Source organism: Giraffa tippelskirchi, chromosome 4 (assembly GCF_054371585.1).
Source record: "Giraffa tippelskirchi isolate mGirTip1 chromosome 4, T2T-mGirTip1v1.2.pri, whole genome shotgun sequence".
Classification (NCBI taxonomy): Eukaryota; Metazoa; Chordata; class Mammalia; order Artiodactyla; family Giraffidae; genus Giraffa; species Giraffa tippelskirchi.
Genome location: NC_137278.1, coordinates 48,403,636 through 48,427,456, shown reverse-complemented (window position 1 = coordinate 48,427,456; position 23,821 = coordinate 48,403,636). Strand labels below are relative to the sequence as shown.

Here is a 23,821-nt window from a genome sequence, read left to right as displayed (position 1 = left end):
TCCTTAAAAGGTCTGGAGGGAATCTCCCCTGGGGTCCTTCCAGGGCTCAGTCATGGGTTTGTTCTTTGTAATGAACATATTCCCCCATCTGCCTCTCAGTGTTGGAGAATCACCCCCACTTCTTTCTTCTTCCTCTTTTTCTAACAGGGAAGAGCAAAATCTGACTCCTTGTTGGTTCTGTTTCTTTGACTTTACCCTTCACTTTTTCTTATATTTGTTATTATAATCATACATAATGACCTGCCTCAGGAAACCCTGCCCCTCTGCCTGAATATTAAACATAAGTGCCTTTCTTCACCTCACAGGGAGCCAACCTGACCCAGCCTACCTGTGATTGTCTGCAGAAAAGAAGAAATTAACACACCTCCACTCCTCTGCTGGCCAAACCAGGAAATGTTTCACAAAACTAATGCCCTTTTTCAGTTCAGTTCAGTCGCTCAGTCATGTCTGACTCCTTGCGAACCCATGAATCACGCACAGCACGTCAGGCCTCCCTGTCCATCACCAACTTCTGGAGTCCACCCAAATCCATGACCATTGAGTCGGTGATGCCATCCAACCATCTCACCTCCTGTCGTCCCTTCTCTTCCTGCCCTCAATCTTTCCCAGCATCAGGGTCTTTTCCAATGAGTCAGCCCTTCACGTCAGGTGGCCAAAGTATTGGATTTTCAGCTTCAACATCAGTCCTTCCAATGAACACCCAGGACTGATCTCCTTTAGGATGGACTGGTTGGATCTCCTTGCAGTCCAAGGGACTCTCAAGAGGGTTCTCCAACACCACAGTTCAAAAGCATCAGTTCTTCAGTGCTCAGCTTTCTTTATAGTCCAACTCTCACATCCATACATGACCACTGGAAAAGCCATAGCCTTGACCAGACGGACCTTTGCTGACAAAGTAATGTCTCTGCTTTTTAATATGCTGTCTAGGTTGTTCATAACTTTCCTTCCAAGAAGTAAGCATCTTTTAATTTCATGGCTACAATCACCATCTGCAGTGATTTTGGAGCTCTCAAAAATAAAGTCAGCCACTGTTTCCACTGTTTCCCCATCTATTTCCCATGAAGTGATGGGACCAGATGCCATGTCTTATTTTTTCTGAATGTTGAGCTTTAAGCCAATTTTTTCACTCTCCTCTTTCACTTTAATCAAGAGGCTCTTTAGTTCATCTTCACTTTCTGCCATAAGGGTGGCATCATCTGCATATCTGAGGTTATTGATATTTCCCCCAGCAATCTTGATTCCAGCCTGTGCTTCCTCCAGCCCAGCGTTTCTCATGATGTACTCTGCATATAAGTTAAATAAGCAGGGTGACAATATACAGCCTTGACGTACTCCTTTCCCTATTTGGAACCAGGCTGTTGTTCCATGTCCAGCTCTAACTGTTGCTTCCTGACCTGCATACAGGTTTCTCAAGAAGCAGGTCAGATCATCTGGTATGTCCATCTCTTTCAGAATTTTCCACAGTTTATTGTGATCCACACAGTCATAGGCTTTGGCATAGTCAATAAAGCAGAAATAGATGTTTTTCTGGAACTCTCTTGCTTTCTCGATGATCCAGCGGATGTTGGCAATTTGATCTCTAGTTCCTTTGCCTTTTCTAAAACCAGCTTGAACATCTGGAAGTTCACGGTTCATGTATTGCTGAAGCCTGACTTAGAGAATTTTAAGTATTACTTTACTAGCGTGTGAGATGAGTGCAATTGTGCGGGAGTTTGAGCATTCTTTTTCCTTGCCTTTCTTTGTGATTGGAATGAAAACTGACCTTTTCCAGTCCTGTGGCCACTGTTGAGTTTTCCAGATTTGCTGGCATATTGAGTGCAACACTTTCACAGCATCATCTTTCAGGATTTGAAATAGCTCAACTGGAATTCCATCACCTCCATTAGCTTTGTTCGTAGTGATGCTTCCTAAGGCCCACTTGACTTCACATTCCAGGATGTCTGGCTCTAGATGAGTGATCACACCATCGTGATTATCTGGATCGTGAAGATCTTTTTTGTACAGTTCTTCTGTGTATTCTTGTCAGCTCTTCTTAATATCTTCTGCTTCTGTTAGGTCCATACCATTTCTGTCCTTTATCGAGCCCATCTTTGCATGAAATGTTCCCTTGGTATCTCTAATTTTCTTGAAGAGATCTCTAGTCTTTCCTAATCTGTTGTTTTTCTCTATTTCTTTGCACTGATCACTGAGGAAGGCTTTCTTATCTCTCCTTGCTATTCTTTGGAACTCTGCATTCAAATGGGAATATCTTTTCTTTCCTCCTTTGCTTCTCTCTTCTCTTCTTTTCACAGCTATTTTTAAGGCCTCCTCAGACAGGCATTTTGCTTTTTTCCTTTTCTTTTCCATGGGGATGGTCTTGATCCCTGTCTCCTGTACAATGTCACGAACCTCCATCCATAGTTCATCAGGCACTCTGTCTATCAGATCTAGTCCCTTAAATCTATTTGTCACTTCCACTGTATAATCATAAGGGATTTGATTTAGGTCATACCTGAATGGTCTAGTGGTTTTCTCCACTTTCTTCAATTTCAGTCTGAATGGCCTTTTTACCGCTCCCCCACCCTACACCCCACTTTCTGTTCTATTTAAAACAAACAAACAAACAAACAAAAAACTGGCATCCAGACTCCATTGAGATGTTTTTTCAGTTGACACCACCTTCTTGGACACCCAACTTTCCGAGTAAAGATGCCATTCTTTGCCTCTGCATCTTGTCTCCCGATTTATCGGCCTGTCATTTATAGAGCTAGGTTAGATCAGAGACATTCTCATACTCTTCTTTTCTTCTCCACAATAGCATGATTCTTTCAAGGAGGGTATGTTTTTATAAAACAAAAAAAGCCTATATAAATAGGCAATCATACCACACTGAATTAACCACACATGGAAGCATAATTACTTCCTTGAGGAGAGATGTAGGCATGTCCCCCTCTGCCTTGCAGAGCAATAAAGCTATTCCTTTCTACTTCTTGTTTCTGAGATTCAATTCAGCACCAGTGCACAGCTTTTAGCATCAGGTAGAATGAAATAAATACTAATATTTCAAAACACCATTTGACATAAGGCTATAAGTAACCATGAAAAAAAATATTTTATTTATTTATTTGGCTGTGCCAAATCTTAGTTGTTACAGACAGGATTCCTGATCTCTGTTTTGGCATGCAAACACTTAATTGCATGTGGGGAATTCAGTTCCTCAACCAGGGATCAAACTCAGCCCCCCGGCATTGGACGCACAGAGTCTAAGCCACTGGACCATCAGGGGAATCCCAGTAAGTACTGTTTTGTTTGTTTTAATTTTACAAACCTTTGGGTGATAAAAGGAGAGGTAAAAAGGACCAATTGAGGAATATTTGGGAAAGTAATGGGCCTGGCGTGCTGCAGTCCATGGGGTCGCAAAGAGTCGGACACGACTGAGCGACTGAACTGAACTGAACTGAATGGGCAAAAGAACCTAGTTTAACTTTGGGGTTTTAGGGACCTCATGAATTTATTTGCTCCACAATTCAAACTATAACCTCTTACACTGTTAATATTCCAATATCCAGTGAAAACAACTAACAGATCTCCGATAGCCTCTTCTACGTCTGAGAACCAACTTGGAGGCTGAAGATATTATTTAAACTGTTTTTCAATTCTACCAATGATTATTTAGGGCTAATTTTATGTCTCTGCCCAACTGAACATATTTTGTAAACCAGCAATCAAAGTCTGATATATGCAAGTTTGAATTCATCCGAAATGAAAGACTCAACTCATAGAAGATAAGATATAAAAGGCTTAATCAACCTGTCAATATCCATTCTCTAAGTTTTAAGTGATCTGCAAAATAATCCTCAATTCTACTTCTTAGAAAATACTCCAGATGAAAATAAATCTTTAGCCTTATCATTTATAAGTTTTCTAAGATTGTCTGAGAGTGCTAAGTCATAACCACTGGACCACCAGGGAATTCCTAGATTGTTTTCTTAAGTGATGGATAGCCAGTGATGGATTTACAAACTGGATTGAATTTGCATTTTAGGCCAACGTTTTTTTATGTGTGTTTGTCTTCCTTGGGGCATGAGGGCTTTCTCTAGTTGTGGCATGGACTAAGTCACCCCAATGCAGGATCTCAGTTCCTCGACCAGAGATCAAACCTGTGTCCCCTGCATTGGAAGGCAGATTCTTAATCACGGGGCCACCAGGGAAGTTCCATCAATTACTTCCCTGATCATTATAGAGTTTTCAGGCATTATCTCGCTCACCCTTTCTGTGCCCTCTGACCTTGTTACCTACTCCTCTCTCCTGGTCCTTCCCTTTACTGTCATCTCTGATACCATTCTGCTTGGTAATTTTCCTGGCAGCACTTACACAGTTCTTAGCTGAGAATCCTCTTTTCCTGTTCCCCACGGTTCTGTTACTCTCTCTTCCGCAAACACTGCCTAAGATACTGTATCCACTATTATGACTTCAGCTGCCACTATACTGATGACTACAAAACACTATCGATGAGTCTCATTTGTCCTCTCTGCATTTCCCCAAATGTAGATATTCCCTGAGATGCCCTTTTCCGGTTCTTTTCTCTTCTCACATGATCTGTTCTCTCTAATTGGTTCACTTACTCCCAGGAGTTGAGTTTCCATCTTTTCATCACAGAATGCCAAAACAGGATGTCTAGCCCAAACGTCTTCTGAGCTTCAGGACCATATGCTCCACTGCCTATTGGTGGATCTCTACCTGGATGAACAGGAAGCATGTCAAATGCATAAGTAAATACTAAGAGGCCATCTTCCCAGAAGCCCCATCTTTCCTCTCACAATCACAGTCTTAGTAAGTGCTATGGGGCCCAGAGTAGGCTGCTCCCAAATGTGTTTCAAAGGCATGTCAATTATTTTGAATTAAAATTACTTAAGAAGTGACCAATACAAGAGGGACACTGACCAATATTTCTGTTTCCCTGAAAACTGGAAATAAATCTTTCATGTGAAAGGTTTTCCCAGCATCTGGAGATAGAAATATCCTTATCACTAAAGGTAGGAAATTTAGGGGCTGTGATGCCCATGTAAACAAGGCTGGTTATTTTTTTAATTTACTACCCTAAAAGCCCAAACTCTGTTTATGTCTCACTAACTGACCATCTAAAACTTAAGTTTCATTGTCCTGTCAATACCTCACAAATGTATTGTTTCTTTGTCTAAAAAGTGTACCAGGTGGCTCAGATGGTAAAGAATCTGCCCGCCATGCAATAGACCTGGGTTTGATCTCTGGGTTGGGAAGATCCCCTGGAGGAAGGCATGTAAATTGGTGCAACCACTGTGCAAAACAGCATGGAGGTTTCTCACAAAGCTAAAAAGAGAGGTACCATATGGCCCAGCAATTTCACTCCTTGTATATATCCCAAAAAAGATAAAAACACTAATTTGTAAAGATACCAGCACCCTAGTGTTCATAATAGCAGTATTTACAATCAATTGCCAAGATATGGAAGCAACCTAAGTGTCTATCAACAGATGAACAGATAAAGAAGATGTGGGGTGTGTGTGTGTGTGTATACATACATGTATTTCATGAAATGAATGGTATTTCATAAAGTGAAATATTACTCAGCCATAATAATAAATGAAATATATCCATTTGCAGCAACATGGATGGACTTGGAGGGTGTTATGCTAAGTGAAGTAAGTCAGAGAAAGACAAACAGTATGTGATATCACTTATGTGTAAAATCTAAAAAATACAACAAACTGGTGAATATAACAAAAAAGAAGCATACTCACAGATCTAGAGAACAAACTAGTGATTACCAGTGAAAACAAAGAAGGAGGAAGGGGAAGAGGAAAGGGGGGAGGGGTAATGGGGGTGATGCAGTGATGATTTTGAAGCTGAGATGATTTAGGCTGTTTCAAGGAGGTCAACTAATTTATTATTGTTTTTGTAGTCTTAACTTCTTAGAAAGGAATCAAAATGAAATTTTAAGAACAGTGAAGAACATAGAGGCAAGAATGAGTAAGGTTATTGAAAGGAGACAAGGCCAAAGCCAGTTGAGGAATTGGATTTGATAGATAATCCAGTGTTTTAAAGAAAAGGATGAGTACTTGATGGTGAGAAAGGAGGAAAGCAAAATTCTAAGATGAACAAAGAGTTCAAAAATCAGGAATGATCAACTTTATTTGGTGACGATGGATTGAAGAATAAGGAGAAACTAATAAATTTCATAGATAATGGGAGATGAGGAAAAAGAGGTGAGTTAGAGACTTATAAGAAACTGATGCTGAAAAACACAGATGTTAATAAGTATCATAATTAAATCTCTGTAGGATGTCATCCCTCTAATATCCTCTCTACCATTATTGTGTAAGACAGGCTCATCGTAGCAGGCTCCCTTAGTGTGTCCTAAGGCAGTCAAGGAGAATGCACTATTAGTTTAATTTATGTGTGACCTTCACTTCACCTTTGCCCACTCTTCTAAAGCAAATGTCTGGTCCTTCTGCGCCCCTTCAAAAAAAAAATTCTCTACTTAATTTATCAGCTTTCCAAGGTGAAATAAGTTGAATGTTTTAATAGTAAATCTCAAAGTAGAGTGTGTTTATAGTGACCTTACATTTTTTATTATGTGTAAAATTGAAATAAAGCTATTTTTTCCAGATGAAAATATGCTAACTGAGTCTCTGTATTTAGGGTCAAAAATAAAGCTAACATACTAATTAGAGTATTCGTTTCCTTTCCTAGTTTCAATGAATAAAATTAGAAGATTTAAACCACATTTACTTATTGTTCTGTGTTCTGCTTTTGTATTTAAATAGCATTTAATTTTAACATGGTCATCTGCTTTGCACATTTGGTAAGGCATACAGAAACACCTGTTAGTGTTTTCAGACATTTTTCTATACCCTGTGAGCAGCAGTGAGTCTCCTTATAGAATGTGCAGGGAAATTCCCTCACAGGTGTTGGGGGACTCCTCTGCTCTGCCCCCATTTAAAATAATTTAGCTGACTTCTCCCTTTAGTTATACATTTGTGTAAGACAATAATAAAGAAAATGTAAACAATACTATGGAAGTAGCTATTAATGAGCTTTTTCTTTAGGATATACTTCCAAAGTTAATATAGAAATACCAGGTCATAGGAGCCGGTAAGTACTGCAGGTCTTATCACACTGAGCACCTGTTTACAGCTGCTTTCATTTATTCAACAAATATTCACTAAGATCCAACTAGATATCAGGCCCTGCTCTAGACACTAAAGATGCAGGAGGAACCCACTGATGATCAAACACCAAAAATCCCTGCCCTCTAAACAATTTAGAAAAGAGAGAAATATAAGAAAGAGATTAGAAATATAGTTTATCCTATGATAATGTACTGAAAAAATTAAATAGTTAAGGTGGCTGGGAAGCAGTAAGGGTACTATTTTATACAGTATGGTCATGGATGGTTTCTCTGGTAAGAAAACACTGGAGCAGGGATCAGAAGAGGTGAGGTAGGAAACTATATGCGTATTGAGACAGAGCACTGACATACAGTGACTGGACAGCAGAAATGTCCTGAGGGAGAGCTGTGGTCAGCATCAAGGAGTGTGGGGTCAGAGTGGCTGTAGTCCACCGAGAAATGGTATAAGTAAGAGAAAGTGTATCCAAGAGGGGTGGGAACTGTGTACAGGCCAGGTGGAGCCTTGCCTGGCCTTTGGCATATACTCTGTGAAACTCAGGAAGCCACTGGAGCTTCTGAGTGAAAGTGATTTAGATTGAGTTGTCTTTAAAAAGAAAATCCTGGGGACTTCCCCAACGATATAGTGCTTAAGACTTTGTCTTCCAATGTGGGGGGTGTGGGTTTGATCCTTGGTCTGAGGACTGAGGTCCCACATGCCAGGGGTACAGCCAAAAAAAAAAAAAAATCACCCTGGGATTGATATATACACTACTATGTATAAAACAGATAACTAATGAGAACCTAGTGAATAGCACAGGGAACTCTATTAAATGCTCTGTGTAAGTGTGCTAAGTCACTTCAGTCATTTCTGACTCTGTGACCCCATGGGCGGTAGCCTGCCAGGCTCCTCTGTCCATGGGATTCTCCAGGCAAGAATAGCGGAGTGGGTTGCCATTTCCTATTCCAGGGGATCTTCCCAACCCAGGGATTGAACCCGCATCTCTTAATGCCTCCTGCATTGGCAGGCGAGTTCTTTACCACTAGCGCCACCTGGGAAGCCCAAATGCTCTGTGATGACCTAAATGGAATGGATATCCAAAAAAGAAGGGATATATGTATACATATAGCTGATTCACTTTGCTGTATAGCAGAACACACAACATTGTTAAATGACTATATTCCACTAAAAATTAAAAAAAAAAAAGACAACCTGGCTACACACTGTAGGAGAGGGTAGAAGCAGGGGTATCAGGTAGGAGGCCACTGCTGGGATCTGGTGAGAGATGACAGTTTTGGACCAGGGTGGTAGCAGTGCCTACCCATATTATTTTCATAGAAATATTACATACTAAGGTATCATATAGAAAAGTCCGTCACAAATGGATAACTCGATACATGTTCACAAACTAGACATGCCAGATGCTCCTTCATAATCCTTTCTAATCTCTAACCTTCAAATGCAACCTGGTTTCTAACAGCATAGGTTAGTTTCGCCTACTTTTATACTTTATATAAAAAGATCATATAAAATCATGAATAGGCTTCTTTCAACATTTTTTCAGATTCATCCATAGCATTATGATAGATCTCTGAGATAATTCTCATCACTACACAAATGCCAAGTATGGCTACATAACATTTTACATACAAATTCTAGATATATTTTAAAAGTAGAGCCCACAGAATTTGAAGACAGAAGGCATTTAGGGTATTCAAGAGAAGAGTGGACTATAATTCCAAATATGGTCTGAGAAATTGGAACTGAAATACAGAAAACTGGGGGAAGAGCAGGTTTGGGAGGAAAATCAGGATTTTGGTTTTGAAAACATTAAGTTGCGATGTGAGATGTGTAGGATCCTCTCAACAGAGTTATCCAGTAAACAGATATTTGAGTCTGTGGTTCTGAGGAGAGATACAAGTCAATGATAAAAATATGAGAGCTGCTTCTGGAGCCACTGATCAAATCAATTACCCGGGGAATGAGTTATAAGTAGAGAAGCATGTATGGGCATGAGTGTGCCCTTAGACATTTGAATAAGCCTGTAGAATATAAACATTTTGCACATAAAACTAACTCAGATTTTGGTTTGGGTTAAATGTATTTTCCTTAGTCAGCAAGTACACTGCTTGCTAAAAGTCATTCCTGTCCACATAAACTCTGATCTAGTCCATTCACATCAACAGTACTTGAACCAAGCACTTCCAAATGTTCAAGCTTCATTTAGAAAAGGCAGGGGAACTAGAGATCAAATTGCTGACATTCACTGGATCATAGAAAAAGCAAGAGAATTCCAAAAAATATCTACTTCTGCTTCACTGATTATGCTAAAGCCTTTGACTGTGTGGATCACCACAAACTGCTGAAAATTCTTAAAGAGATGGGAATGCCAGACCACTTTACCTGCCTCCTGAGAGATCTGTATGCAGGAAAAGCAACAACAATTAGAACCAGACATAAAACAACAGACTGATTCCAAGTTGGGGAAGGAGTACGTCAAGGCTGCATATTGTCACCCTGCTTATTTAACTTATATGCAGAGTACATCATGCAAAATGCTGGGCTGGATGATGCACAAGCTGGAATCAAGATTGCTGGGGTAAGTATCAATAACCTCAGATATGCATATGACACCACCCTTATGGCAGAAAGCGAAGAGGAACTAAACAGCCTCTTGATGAAGGTGAAAGAAGAGAGTGAAAAACCTACCTTAAAACTCAACATTCAAAAAACAAAGATCATGGCATCCGGTCGCATCACTTTATGGCAAAAAGGTGAGGAAAACAATGGAAACAGTGACAGACTTTATTTTCTTGGGCTCCAAAATCACTGCAGATGGTGACTGCAGCCATGAAATTAAAAGACGCTTGCTCCATGGAAGAAAAGCTATGACCAACCTAGACAGCATATTAAAAAACAGAGACATTACTTTGCCAACAAAGATAGTCAGAGCTATGGTTTTCGAGTAGTCACGTATGGGATGTGAGATTTGGACCATAAAGAAAGTTGAGCGCCAAAGAATTGAGCTTTTGAACTGTGGTATTTATTGGATAAGACTCTTGAGAGTCCCTTGGACTGCAAGGAAATCAAACCAATCAATCCTAAAGGAAATCAGTCCTGAATATTCATTGGAAGGACTGATGCTGAAGCTGAAGCTACAATACTTTGGCCACCTGATGTGAACGGCCAACTCCTTAGAAAAGATGCTGATGCTGGGAAAAGATTGAAGGCAGAAGGAGAAGGGGATAACAGAGGATGAGATGGTTGGATGGCATCACCGACTCAATGGACATGAGTTTGAGCATGCTCTGGAAGTTAGTGATGGACAGGGAAGCCTGGCGTACTGCAGTCCATGGGCTCACAAAGAGTCAGACATGACTCACTGAATTGAACTGTATTCACTTATTTCAATATGTGCAGAAGAAAAACTGAAATTCCACATTAATTTAATCATAAAGCTAAAATACCGATGCTTAACATTATTAGAACTTTGAAATTTATGTTCCTCGGAGTAGCTGCCATTAAATGTGCAAAGAAAGGCTCAATAAATGTTGAATAAATAATTCCATATACAATTCAAGAATATTTAGTGACTATATATATCCATTTCACTGTGATCTGTGAAAGTTAAAGAATCATCCTTACAATTTAGTTGAGAGAATGAACTCGTTTCATTAAATGTATCTAGATAATCTTCCTCCTGTGTGTATGAATTAAGTGGGGCAGGACATATATGTTCTTATCTGGGAAAGTGCCCTATCTCTTGAGACTGTATTCACAAAATCTCAAGTAAGACCGAACCCTAGGAAGGTTGAAGGTAGAAATCATGCTTTCCTGTGGTGACCACATTATCTCCAAGGATGTCTGAGTTCCATGCCCATCTCTGTTTATGAGTTGGAAAGCAAGGGGCTTGGCCAAGGTGAATAGGGAAATTTGAGGCTTCTTTTAAAGATCTCTTTGTGGATACTTCATTTTGGAAGAGTCCTTTTGTTTTTTTCCATGTACTATTTTATTGTTCTCCCATAGAGATTGCTTGATTCATTCAGCTTAAAAAGAACAAAAAAACAAAACAATTAAAATCAACAACAACAAAGTATGCCCACTGAGGACAGGGAAAGAAGTAAAAAGTAAAGGGGGATATGAGGGGAGTGAAGTCCTAGGGACAAGCACCTTAGGGGCAGAGATCATCAAATTAAACAAATAAACATTGTAATATGCTTAGTCACTCAGTCGTGTCCAACTCTTTTCAACCTAATGGACTATAGCCCACCAGGCTCCTCTGTCCATGGGGTTCTCCAGGCAAGAATACTAGAGTGCGTTGCCATGCCCTCTTCAAGGGGATCTTCCCAACCCAGGAATTGATCCCAGGTCTCCCACTCTGCAGACAGATTCTTTACTGTCTGAGCCACCAGGGAAGCCCAAACATTGTAACAGGCAGGCCAATGTGAACAGTTATAGCGGTAGACAGCATCCCTTTAGTGGTTATAGTAACAAAAGCAGCAGAAAGCAAAGGTTAAAGTAAAAGAAACATCCAACATGGAGTTGGACTAACTCCAGACATGCTGACATAACTCCATGTTGGATCTGTTTCTTCTACTTTAACCTTTGCTTTCCAGCTGCTTTTGTTACTATAACCACTAATGGGATGCTGTCTACGCTATAACAATACATAATGGCTTGCCTTGGGGAACCTTACCCCCCTGCCTGAATGTTAAACTAAACTGCCTTTTTTTAGCTCACAGGGAGACTTTCGAACACTGCCCACCTGTGAATGGACACTACAAGAAAGAAGAAATTAACACATCCCTTCCCCAAGGCTGAGGCTGACCAAAGTGGGAGATATTTTGCAAGACTTAATGGCAGTTTTACTTTACATCCTCACCCCGTCTCTGTTCTATGAAAGAAACTAGCGTCCAGCTCGCCTTTCTGCATAAAATCAATTATTCGTTGCCTCAACAACTCATCCCCCAATTTACTGGCTCGCTGTAGTAACTAGGTGACGGAGCTTGGACTCAGTAACAACATGATATCAGTGAAATTTAGGAGGTGAGAGGGAAAGATACTCTTTTACTCTGGACGTTCTGTAGAGTTTAAGAGAAGGAATGTCATAAAATCACAAGCTTTTGTGTGATGAATTGCCAAGTATTAAGAAAAAATCCCCAGAAGTGTTGAGAAGAGAGAAAAAAAATAGTGAGGAAGTTGAAGAGGAGTTTCTAGAAAAGGTGAATCTAAGAGGGGCTGTGCAGTCAACTGTTGTTTTTGTTCAACCGCTCAGTCATGTCTGACTGTGCGACCCCACGGACTGCAGCACATCAGGCTTCCCTGTGCTTCACTATCTCCCAGAGTTTGCTCAAACTCAAGTCCATTGAGTCAATGATGCTATCACTCAGACACCCTAGTAGAAATTTCACTTCTGCTTGCTGGATGCAACAGAAAAAGGCCTCTTCTTGGGAAAGTGTGGCTAATTATTTTCTGCAATTGGCTGAGTCACAAATGTCACATCACTAAATCTAATTAACTAGAAAGCTCCATGCACCTCAGATTTTGGCCCTGGCCAGTCTCCTTTTGCACAGATTTCCAGCTGCTGGCAACCCAGCAGCTTCCCTAAGCTCCTCCTCTTTTTCCCATCAATGGTCACCAGGGTGCAAAGGACACTAAAACATGAAGATTAAATATTTTCAAGAGAAAACTCTGGTTGACAGCTGACTGGAAATAAAAAAATGACTGATCACAACAGCAGACAATTAGGGGAATTAATTTAAAAAGAGAGAGGGGAACTGGTAGGAGAAAAAATCAAGACAAACCCTGTGAAGATCAGAGGCAGAAGGAAACATACCCAGGTATGAAAGAGGTAAGGTGGGCTGAGTGAAGAGGGAGGACAAAGCCAGGTTAGCAAAAACTAAAAGCAGTTGCCTGTAGATCACCAATGCCTCCCCTTCCTTTCTTGTAAATGAATTTGCATTCTTTTTCCTGCAGGCCCCAGACTGTTAGGTAGCTGGGCTTTAGCTGCTCAACAGCTGCTACATTGTACCCTAGAGGCAACTGTTTTCATTGCCAGGCAAACTGATTCTCATGTAGAGATTGAACAATTAAGTACTTAGGTGTTCTGCCCTTGAAGGAAGACAGCAGATGCCACCACAACATTTGTGGGGGGAAAAGAAGAAATCCCTCTTCTGCAAATTTAAATGAAAATCTTGGAGCTGAGATTTTCCTTTAAAGGAATCCTTATATGTGGAATCTTCAAAAAAAAAAGATACAAAAGAACTTATTTACCAATAGACTCACAGACATAGAAAACAAACTTACGGTTATCAAAGCCGGAAGGATAAATTAGGAGTTGGGGTTTAAAATATACACACGATTAATGGGGACAGAATAAGGAGACAAAGTAGGTGATTAAACAGTTAGTCCCACTAGGGAATCTTAAGTAGAGGGAAAAGTATGGAACACTTTGTAAATTAATAATCACTTAAAAAAGCAAGCTTGCTTAGCAAAAAAACAATGCAGCGGAAGCTCAGGCCATGCCCCCAAACAATAAAACAATGGTAGAATGAGACCTACATCCTGCCCACTGAAGTCAGCAAGTTAAATGTTCCTTGAGAAAAGGCTTTTTCTGCATGAACTAACAGCAGAAATAAAGGGGAAAGGTGACAATATACTGAAACCTGAAAAGATGTGCAGCATATAGTATATGCCTTTTTGTTCATTTCACTGCACCTTGACAGTTCTGTTGGGCCACAGAAGGTCAAAAACTACTCCCTGACATGTAGGAGGAGTTAATGTCTCTCACAAGTACTCTAAATAGTACTAATAAACTTTTTACTTACCTGTCATTCTGCCTGTCATTAAGTTCTTTTTGCGCCAAGACAGAAAAACTTACGCTTTACTTAGAACCAAAATGTGGAGGAGGAAATGGCAACCCACTCCAGTATTCTTGCCTGGAGAATCCCATGGACAGGAGGCTGGCAGGCTATGGTCCACGGGGTCTCAAAGAGTCAGACACAACTGAAGTGACTTAGCACAAGTACCAAAATACATTCTGCATTTTCACTACTATATAATAGATAACCAACAGGGACCTACTCTATAGCACAGGGAACTATATTCAATATCTTGTAATTACCTATAATGGAAGAGGAGCTGAAAAAGGAAAATGTGTATATATACATATATATTTTTTTATATAAAACTTTGTGGAAAGCTAATTCCTTTTATTCTTTCATACATAACTGAAACACACTGCTGTACACCTGAAACTAACACAACATTGCAAATCAGTTATATTTTAGTAAAACTTAAAAAACAAATAAAGGAGGGCAGGCAACAGCGCATTCAGTTAGCTAATCTCTTTTAAAGGCCACTTGTTAATTTTCATTATATACATAAAACTAAACATATTTTAAATATATCCTAAGAAAATTTAGATATTTGTCAAGTAACTAAGGCTGAATACTAACTTGATTCTGCTAAATGAGACAATAATTCATTCTTTCACTTTAAGCACAATAAATGCATGTACAAAAGTGAAAGACCAAAGAAAGACGTTTTCTTGTAAACTAGAGGAGCTTTAAAAAGCAAAGGGATTTGGTGGCATAATTCTGATTATTTTTAGATTCCCATTCAAATACCTCAGAGTAAACAATAAAGAGGAGAAAGTATTTTTCCATTCTTATTGTACAGTTTAAATTATTTACACTATGTCCTCCAACTCCTCTGGATATCAGACATTTGGGTATGCATAATTTCAGACTAAATAGTGCCTGTTTTACCTTATCTGTAGACATTTTAGGACCTTTATTGATTATGTGTATGCATGCGTACACACACACATTTTGAAAAATTACAATTGGTCATGTATATATTTGTTCAAGTTTCCTTAAATTTGACTGTCTAGAAAGCTATTTCATTTATTCTTTATTTGCTCAACTAAAATTTAGATGCATTCAAGCAAATATCAGATATTAACCTTCCAAAAAATGAAATATAAAAATCAATTATATTGCATTTAAGAAACCATTAATTAGTGTTACCACGTAAGAGCATGTCTTTTATTGCTTTTGACATATGTGATGTAATCTAAGGTTTCTTGGATATTCCCTATATTTTTCTCTTTTAGAAACTGTTTTTGTAAGTCAGCACTAGAAAAAAGAAAAGAAAATACTATCTTTAAATCCTCTTCCTGGAGGTGCCTGAAACTGTACATTGGATATTTTATTATAGGGATATATATATACCTATAATAAATAGCTATAATAACATAGGTATATAAAATACACCTATAATAATACATAATATATTCATATATATTATATATATGAATAAAATTTCAATTAAATGTGTGAAAGGATAAGCTGCATGAATTTTATGAAGCAAAAAGATACTTCCTGAGTAAACAGTTAGTGCACAAATCTAAAATAATTCATAATAGACAAAAAGACATAATTGTCTTTCTACCTAAATCTAGAGAAGGGATTAGTTGGGACTGTCTTACCTCCTTAGGCCACTTAGGAAATTAGACCACATCAGGATCCTTGACCTGGGTTCTAAAAATGAGAGTTCACAAGGAGTTCATAAAACCCTGAAACTGTGTGCAATGTGTGTGTGTGTGTGTGTGTGTGTGGTGTCTCTGCATAATTACTTATTTGGTAGGAAGAGAGTCTTTAGTTTTTAATCAGACTTCAGAGGCATGTGTATTCCCCATATGAGTTTAAAAACTGAGCTAGAAGATTTCCAAGATTCTCAGAAATCATCTAAGTTTTATCAGATCAAGAGTGATATGAACATCAGGTAAACATGAACTTTGAAGTTCAACATTCACTGCTCCTCTTTGAATGACTATCATCTGGTAATTTCCCACCCTGGTCAATCCATCCATGGTGTTCATGGGTAACATGGAGACTTTAGGAGAGCGAAAAAGCGAAAGTTGCTTAGTCATGTCCAACTCTTTGTGACCCCATGGACTATACAGTCTATGGAATTCTCTCCAGGCCAGAATACTGGAGTGGGTAGCCGTTTCCTTCTCCAGGGGATATTTCCAACCCAGGAATCAAACTCAGGTATCCTGCATTGCAGGCAGATTCTTTACCACATGAGCCACCAGAGAAGCCCATTTTTCTCACCACACACCAACACACACACAAAGTGGGTCACTTGCCATTCTAAATGCCTAGCTTAGCACATCAGCCTGCCCTTGGCTAGAATAAAGTGCTTTTCTAACCAACAGAATGGCCCTAATTTTAGGCACAACCCATTAAAGGACTCTTGCTCCTTGGAAGGAAAACAGCAGAAATATTACTTTGCCAACCAAGCTCCGTATAGTCAAAGCTATGGTTTTTCCAGTAGTCACGTATGGATGTGAGAGTTGGACCATAAAGAAAGCTGAGAAAAGAAGAATTGATGCTTTTGAACTGTAGTGTTGGAGAAGATTCTTGAGAGTCCCTTGGACTTCAAGGAGATCAAACCAGTCAAACCTAAAGGGAATCAATCCTGAATATTCATTGGAAGGACTGATGCTGAGGCTGAAGCTCGAATACTTTGGCCACTTGATGCGAAGAGCTGACTCATTAGAAAAGACCTTGAAACTGGGAAAGACTGAAGGCAGGAGGATAAGGGGACAACAGAGGACAAGATGGTTTGATGGCATCATGGATTCAATAGCCATGAGTTTGAGCAAGCTCCGGGAGATGGTGAAGGACAGGAAAACCTGGTGTGCTGCAGTCCATGGGGTGATAGCGTCAGACAGGACTGAGCGACTAAACAACTTAAGACAAGAGTTCCCAAACAATATCCCATGGGCTCAATCCTGCCTGCCACTTGTTTTTATAGTGCTTACAAGTTAAAAATGGTTTTTATCTTTTAAAATACTTGTTGTCTCAAATATATATACATAATAGATTTGATTTTCCCTTTCAGGCAACAAACCTTATATTATTTCCTGCTCTTCATAGAAAAACAAGTTTGCTTACACTTCATCCAAAAAAATAAATGTCACAGTGAGAGAGACATAAAAGAAAATAAATTTTATCTAATCTGATTTATCAATGTGGATGCAAGCATCTTAAATACAATATATATATAGACATGTAATATATCTCAAAATATTAAAAGTATCTGTACATTATTCATATTCATTATGACTAAGTGATTTTGCTACAGGAGTTCAAGAGTGTTTCAACATCAGGATCTTCAGGAATATAGTTAACATATTGAGAGGTTAAATGAGAAAAACTAGAAGCATGAAGGAAAAGCACATAAGGATATAATGGAATACAAAACTCATGACTGAGGCTGTAATGGAAACAATGAGACACCACTGTTTGATTCAGACAGATCTAGTCTGACAGATCACGTCATCTGTTTTCTGTGTACGTGTTCAACTGTGTCTGACTCTTTGCAACCCCATGGACTGTACCCCACCAGGATCCTCGCTGTCCATGGAATTCTCCAGGCAAAAATACTGGAGTTGGGTTGCCATTTCCCATTCCAGGGGATTTTCTTGACCCAGGGATCGAACTCACCTAGCTTTTATCTCCTGCATTGTCAGGCAGATTCTTTACCACTGTGCCACCTGGAAAGCACTATGTCATTTGGTTTACTTGAGTTTAAAAAAATAAAAATTGTCTCCTTTCATTCCTGTTCCTGGCAAAAGAAGCACCAAAACTGGTGGACTTTAGCTACCTGGACATTTCTTCCTTGCAAATATATACCCCATCTTTGTTATCTTTCCACCAACTCATTTGGAGAAGTATTATGGAGAAATGAGGATGTCATTTTTTTCCCTCTTATAGGAAAAATCAGTTTGGCATCAGATGTTTCATTAAATAAAATGCACCCTGATTCCCATACTTCTTTCTGGAAATGTGGGTCTTAATTCCACATCCTATGCTGACACATCAAGTGTCCAGTAAAGAGAATGAAGCAACCTTGGTGCTGCACACAGAACAGTGCCATGGTGAAGTTAGTGGGCCTGGGAGCACACAGCCTCCCTCTGAATCTCTGTTCTAGTAATTATTAAAATGTCACCCTGCTGGTAAGTCACGCTGATCCTCCAAGCACCAGTTTTTTTCATTTAAAAATCAAGGATAATAATAATAATACACACATACATACACACACTCACACACTATAAAAGTGCCTGGCATAGAGTAAGAGTTCAGTATATATTGACTCTTCTTTTAGTAAAATACATATAGTAGAGAAATCTCTCCGTTATTGATAGATTGCTTTTATTTTAGGTCATTTTACAAATAGGGCTTCCATAAGGTCCAGCTGTGTAGTAAATAGTTCCTCTTTTAGAGTCCCAAGAGCTCTACTCTAGAATTAATGCAAATTCCCTCCTTTTCAGTTGGTTTGATGAGGCTTGAATATCTGCAACAAAGCTCTGGTGGGAAAGCTGGGCCACAGGCTGCACAGATGTGTTTTAAGCCAGCTGGTGCCCAAGCAGGTCTTGCATATGAAAGTCAAGCTAATCTGCATAAATCACGTTGTGAGCTAATTCCAAGGGGATTGTTTCATTATTTGTAAAGGAGTACTCATGGAACATACTCTTAGCTTTTAATAATAATAAAAAAAAAAAAAACACAATTAGAAATTGTACCAATGAGACTGGGCTCTTTCACAGATTCCATGTGATTTTGGCTCAAATAATGAAAAGAGCTGGAAATTAAACTAATTCTTTTATCTCCTGGGCTACATAATCAGGAAATGTATTATCTGTTGAATATAAGAACAGCCATCTGTTTACAATTAAAAAAATGTATGATATCATTACAAAAATATGATGTCATTATTTCACTGTTTTTGAAATATGAGGAACAAACCAATGAAAGGTAAGACATTCAGGTGGCATTTCAGAACTATTTATGATATGTGGATCTAAATTTCTGCATGTGCAGATATATTTGGCAATGATTTTATCCAATTGAGCTGATGATGGCTGCTGTTCAATTGTCTGAGTGATTCCTTTTTATATAATGTTTCTTCCCCTGACCATTCTAAACTTGTCTAAACTTGTCTTTGTATTTTCATGTAGCTTTTATAAGAATGTAAGTTTGGAAAGCCCTGATAGTGAAGGTAACTGTTACCATAACACTTGTTTTGGTAGTGCCCAGACATGATCATGCCAAGAAGAATCACATGGTACTTCTCTACTTTTATATACTGACTGTTCATTATTTATTTAAAAAAATAACAAAAACATAATGAGTTGGCATGATCTTTTAGCATTCAATTCAGACACATATAAACAAAATAAAACAAAAAACTGTTGTTACCCTAAAGGAACTTAGCGACTAGTAAGATCTGTCCTATGAAGTCAGTGACATGACTGAGTGAAGAGGGCAAAGGTAATCCAGTAGTTTTAAGGAACCAAATGAATGATAATTGTTTGAGGAGTCCATATTTTAAATTTATGGATAAATGAAAGGTTATTATTTTCATTAGTTTGTGTCTGAATATCTCTCTTTCTACCCAAATAAACTTTGGGGACTTAAATCTTCCAAGTCAGCAGCTCATAAAACAGGAATATAATCGTATGACTCTTGCCTATTAAAACTTAATGAGTAATTCTCAGGGTTCTATTTACATGACTTTTCCCTTAATTATACCCTTACCAACACCAGAGAGAATTTTGAGTACTGAGTCTAAAGTACTTTCTAATCTTCATAGAAAGAAGGAGGATTTATGAGATTTATCTAGCAAATTTAGAAACTACAATAACAAAGCTCACATTACATTACCATTCAAGAGTGCCATCTGGCCCCTGGTAGAGGTGGTGGTTATGGAAACCATGTAGTGTGTAACGCCAAGCAAAAAACTCAAAGGTAAAGATGATGAAAAGAACAACATAAAATGATACTTCTTTTTGTTTTCAAAATATGAAAAATATTCCACATGCTTTCTACTTCACTGTTGTATCTTAATGGTCCTCAACTTTCATTTTAAAAAAACACTAGAACTTATTTGAGTTTCCCTTATATTCCAAATACTGTTTGATTCTTTGATATTTGCCCACCCTTATTTGTAGCCTCTTGAAAAATGCTAATACTAGTGATGCCAAAATATGTTAAGTAAATCAATCTATTACGGTAGCGTGGCTAAAAATTTAAAAAGTTAAAATAAAGCAAATTAAAATTTAAACAGACATAACTGTCTGCATCCTCTACAACCACAATACCATAAAACTGCAGAATCTTTAAAACGGAATATAAAAAGGTCCAGGGCTTCAGTTGCTATCAGAACTGCTTTCCAAACAGTCATTCATGCCTTGTTGACCATACCAAATGGCTGGAACCCAACACTGTCCATCTTTCAGCAGCTGCTGCCATTGTTAAGTCTTTCCTAAGAGCACTGTTCCCTTCCCAAGCAGTGCTCCAACTAGATGAGCTCAGTAGTATTAAAGATACAGTCCAGTCACAAATAGGTGACTTTGAAATAATCTTCAATGATAGACTTCACTCCTAATGTCCTGAAGTAGGCTGAGTTATAGGATTATTCATCTTTGAAAGTTACAAATGTCCAAGGCAAGAAGAAATGATTCTCCATGCCCTGAAAGCTTAGGAATCTATCCCTTAGTAAGTAGAGTGAAAGTGAGGAAGGGAATAAAGCTCAGAATATGTGATATTGAGCCAGAGACTTTACACAAACTGAATACTATTTTGTTGGGTGCTATATGGTCAGGGCACTCAAGATGGCTGTTCTTTTGCTCTCTGTACATCTCCTGCCTGACCAGTGCCTGCTTCACCTACACCCTACTCACATGACTCACTGACCTTCCTACAGACTTGCCCTTGGACCTAGTGATTGTTCCCACTAGCTTTTCAAAGTGGTTGTAGTGGTGTGCCCTTGTGCAGGTTTTCCTGGTAACTGACGAGCCTACCTTATGTCAATTCCCCCTATAGCGAGTAACCCTCCCCCTACCCTGCCATGCAAATGGTGGGTGTCACTCTAGGACCTTGCTTCTGACAGGCTCCCCCATCCATTAAACCACTGATGTTTCTGTCACTGACGCCAGATTCTTTCTTTGATCTTGAAGCTGGGAAAGTAAAGGCCTTGCAGGCCTGCGTGGTACAACTCAACAGGTGCATTTAAAAAATAATTTAATAGCCCTATTTTGTAGTTATTCGTTGATTTTATGTATAGTTTTTAGTTCAATCCTACTGCTCTATTTACTCATAACCATGCCTTCTTCTCAGAGCTGTTTCCCAAAGCTCTGCTAGAAATGGGGCCTTGAACCATCACATGTGATCACAGGACTGTCCAGTTCCTCTGTGACCTCATCCCTGGCACACAATGACTAGAAGAAGGTTGTCACAGTCACTTACTACTCATTGAAAAAGTAAACAAAAAAACAGTCCTTTCTTAATTTCTGTGACATGGATTAAGGGATAGCAGGAGTCCTCTGAATTCACACATACAGGCCCATTCAACCACAGGATCAGCTGTGCTAGAGGGTCAAAAATGCCCTCACTCACATTTAGCAATTGGCACCAGTTGTTGGCTGGGGACTAGGGTCAGCTGGGATGTCTCATCTCTTTTTCTGTTCAGTCTTTAAGCTTGGGGTCTTCATGATTTGGTTTTCAAAGGTCAGTGTTACCACAGGACACAATCAAAAGCTCTAAAACCTCTTGAGATCTGGGTGGAACTCACTCACTGTCACTGCTGCCATAACTGATCAGTCAAAGCATGTCGTAAAGTAATCCTAGGTCCAAGGGGTGGATAAATAGATTCCACCTCTTGTTGAGAGGAGTGATGGAGTCACACTGCAAAGGAACATGGACTCATCGGCGGCAGACACCTTTGAAAAAAAGTCTGCTGCACGAGGTGGGCACCTCACCCAAGATGCTCCTTAACACAGCACTCAGATTCTATTCTAACTCATACAAAGGAGTGAATTAACTCTGCCTTTCTCTGTTGAAACTCAGATGGTATTGGTATCCACTCAGTTAGCACTTTGAGGACAGCAGAACAATAGACGGTTATCAGCATGAAAAAAATCTGGCTCAAAGAAGGACAAAGCTGAGACACGTGGAGGAACTCATGGGATCTCAGTCCCTGATCCTGACTCTCCCTGAGGCTTCTCAGCAGTGCCTTGAGATACTCTTTGTCCATAGGATACCTTCCCTTCTTATTGAAATTAATTTGGATAGGATTCTGTCACTCGTCCCTAAAAAAGTCTTAAACTCACACAGATATACAGATATACATACATATACATATCCATGTATATACATAAGCAGATACATATGTATGTCTGTATGTATATATATGTACGTGCATGTGTGCATGCTTGGTCATTCTGTCGTGTCTGACTCTTGCAACCCCATGGACTGTAGACCACCAGACTTCTCTGTCCATGGGATGTTTTTAGGCAAGAATACTGAAGTGGTTGCCATTTCCTCCTCTAGGGGATCGTCCTGACCCAGGGATCGAACCCGCATCTCCTCTGTCTCTTGCATTGGCAGGTGGATTCTTTACCACTGAGTCACGTGGGAAGTCCCTGTATATGTGTATATATTCATGTGGTTTTCAGTTTATGATATAGTGCTGTTCACTCCAGTTTTTCCAGTTCTCATGGCTGTTTCCACGTTACTGGATGCTTTTTAAAACGTTATTCCAATTTATTTTCTGGAGGTAAATGCACTTGGAAGGCTTACAGGAAAAAAAAAAATGTGTAAGTAGGCAAACGCTAAACACACCTAATCCCACAGTGAGATAAAGTTCCTAAAATAGTACTTTAATATTTGACAGCACAACTAAAAATGCTACATTTAAGTCTTTGAACATTTTCAAAAAATTCATTCTGGCATTACCAATGGCCAAAATGAGTTTAGCATAGTGCTATGCATTGGGTACATGAAAATGACCAAATATCCCCGGTCATTACAATGCTTATAACCCAGGCAGAGAGCATATACGCACATATATGTCATGTGTAAGCACCAAAAAATTAATTGCCAAAACAGGTATGCAGCCAGCTGATACCTGGTCCGTAACATCTACTTTTTACTTCCTCTATGTTTTGAGAATATTAGCTGAACACATGGGCAATCAGCCAAAGACTATATTCCCCAGCCTCCTTTGCCATTATATAATCTAGTAAGTAGGTTCTGAACAATGGGAAATGAGTGGCTCTGATGTGTACCCTTGAGATTATGTTCTCCTGCTCACTGTACCTCTTTCTGAAGTAAACTCGCTGAGAGAAAGTGGAGCAGCTACCTTGAACCGAGAAGTAAAAACCACATGCTGAGAACCGCAGAGCTGTCCACTAGACGCTGACCACTCACTCACCTCTGAACTGTTATCTTGTTATCTAGGGCATTGCACTTTGTATCTTTTTTATTACAGCATCACTGAGTCAATGGACATGAGTCTGAGCAAACTCCAAGAGTAGTGAAGGACGGGGAACCTGAGATGCTGCAGTTCATGGGGTCACAAAGAGTCAGACATGACTGACCAACTGAACAACAATAGATACATATTAACTACAGTTGTCCACTGGTATCCACACAGGATTGCTTCCAAGATCCACTGCAGAAACCAAAATCCACAGATGTTCCAGTCCCATAGCTGGCCTTTCATATTCATATCCATGGCTCTATATCTGCAGATTCAACCAAACGTGAAGATGTAGTACTGCAGTACTTATTAAAAAAACCCATATGTAAGTGGACCCGCCAGTTTAAAACCATGCTGTT

At 39.2% G+C, this 23,821-nt stretch overlaps 1 protein-coding gene and 1 long non-coding RNA gene across 5 annotated transcripts in view; both read right to left on the bottom strand.

Annotated features, from left to right (window-relative positions):
* CTNNA2 (catenin alpha 2) overlaps window positions 1-23,821 on the bottom strand; it is a 1,291,223-nt gene that overhangs the window by 956,147 nt on the left and 311,255 nt on the right. The gene's annotated exons all lie outside the window — the stretch shown is intronic.
* Window positions 2,263-23,518, bottom strand: LOC145547327 (uncharacterized). The gene is made up of 2 exons (XR_014083738.1): window positions 23,415-23,518; window positions 2,263-4,719 (listed from the first exon to the last, which is right to left on the bottom strand). It is a non-coding gene; the product is annotated as an uncharacterized LOC145547327 (long non-coding RNA).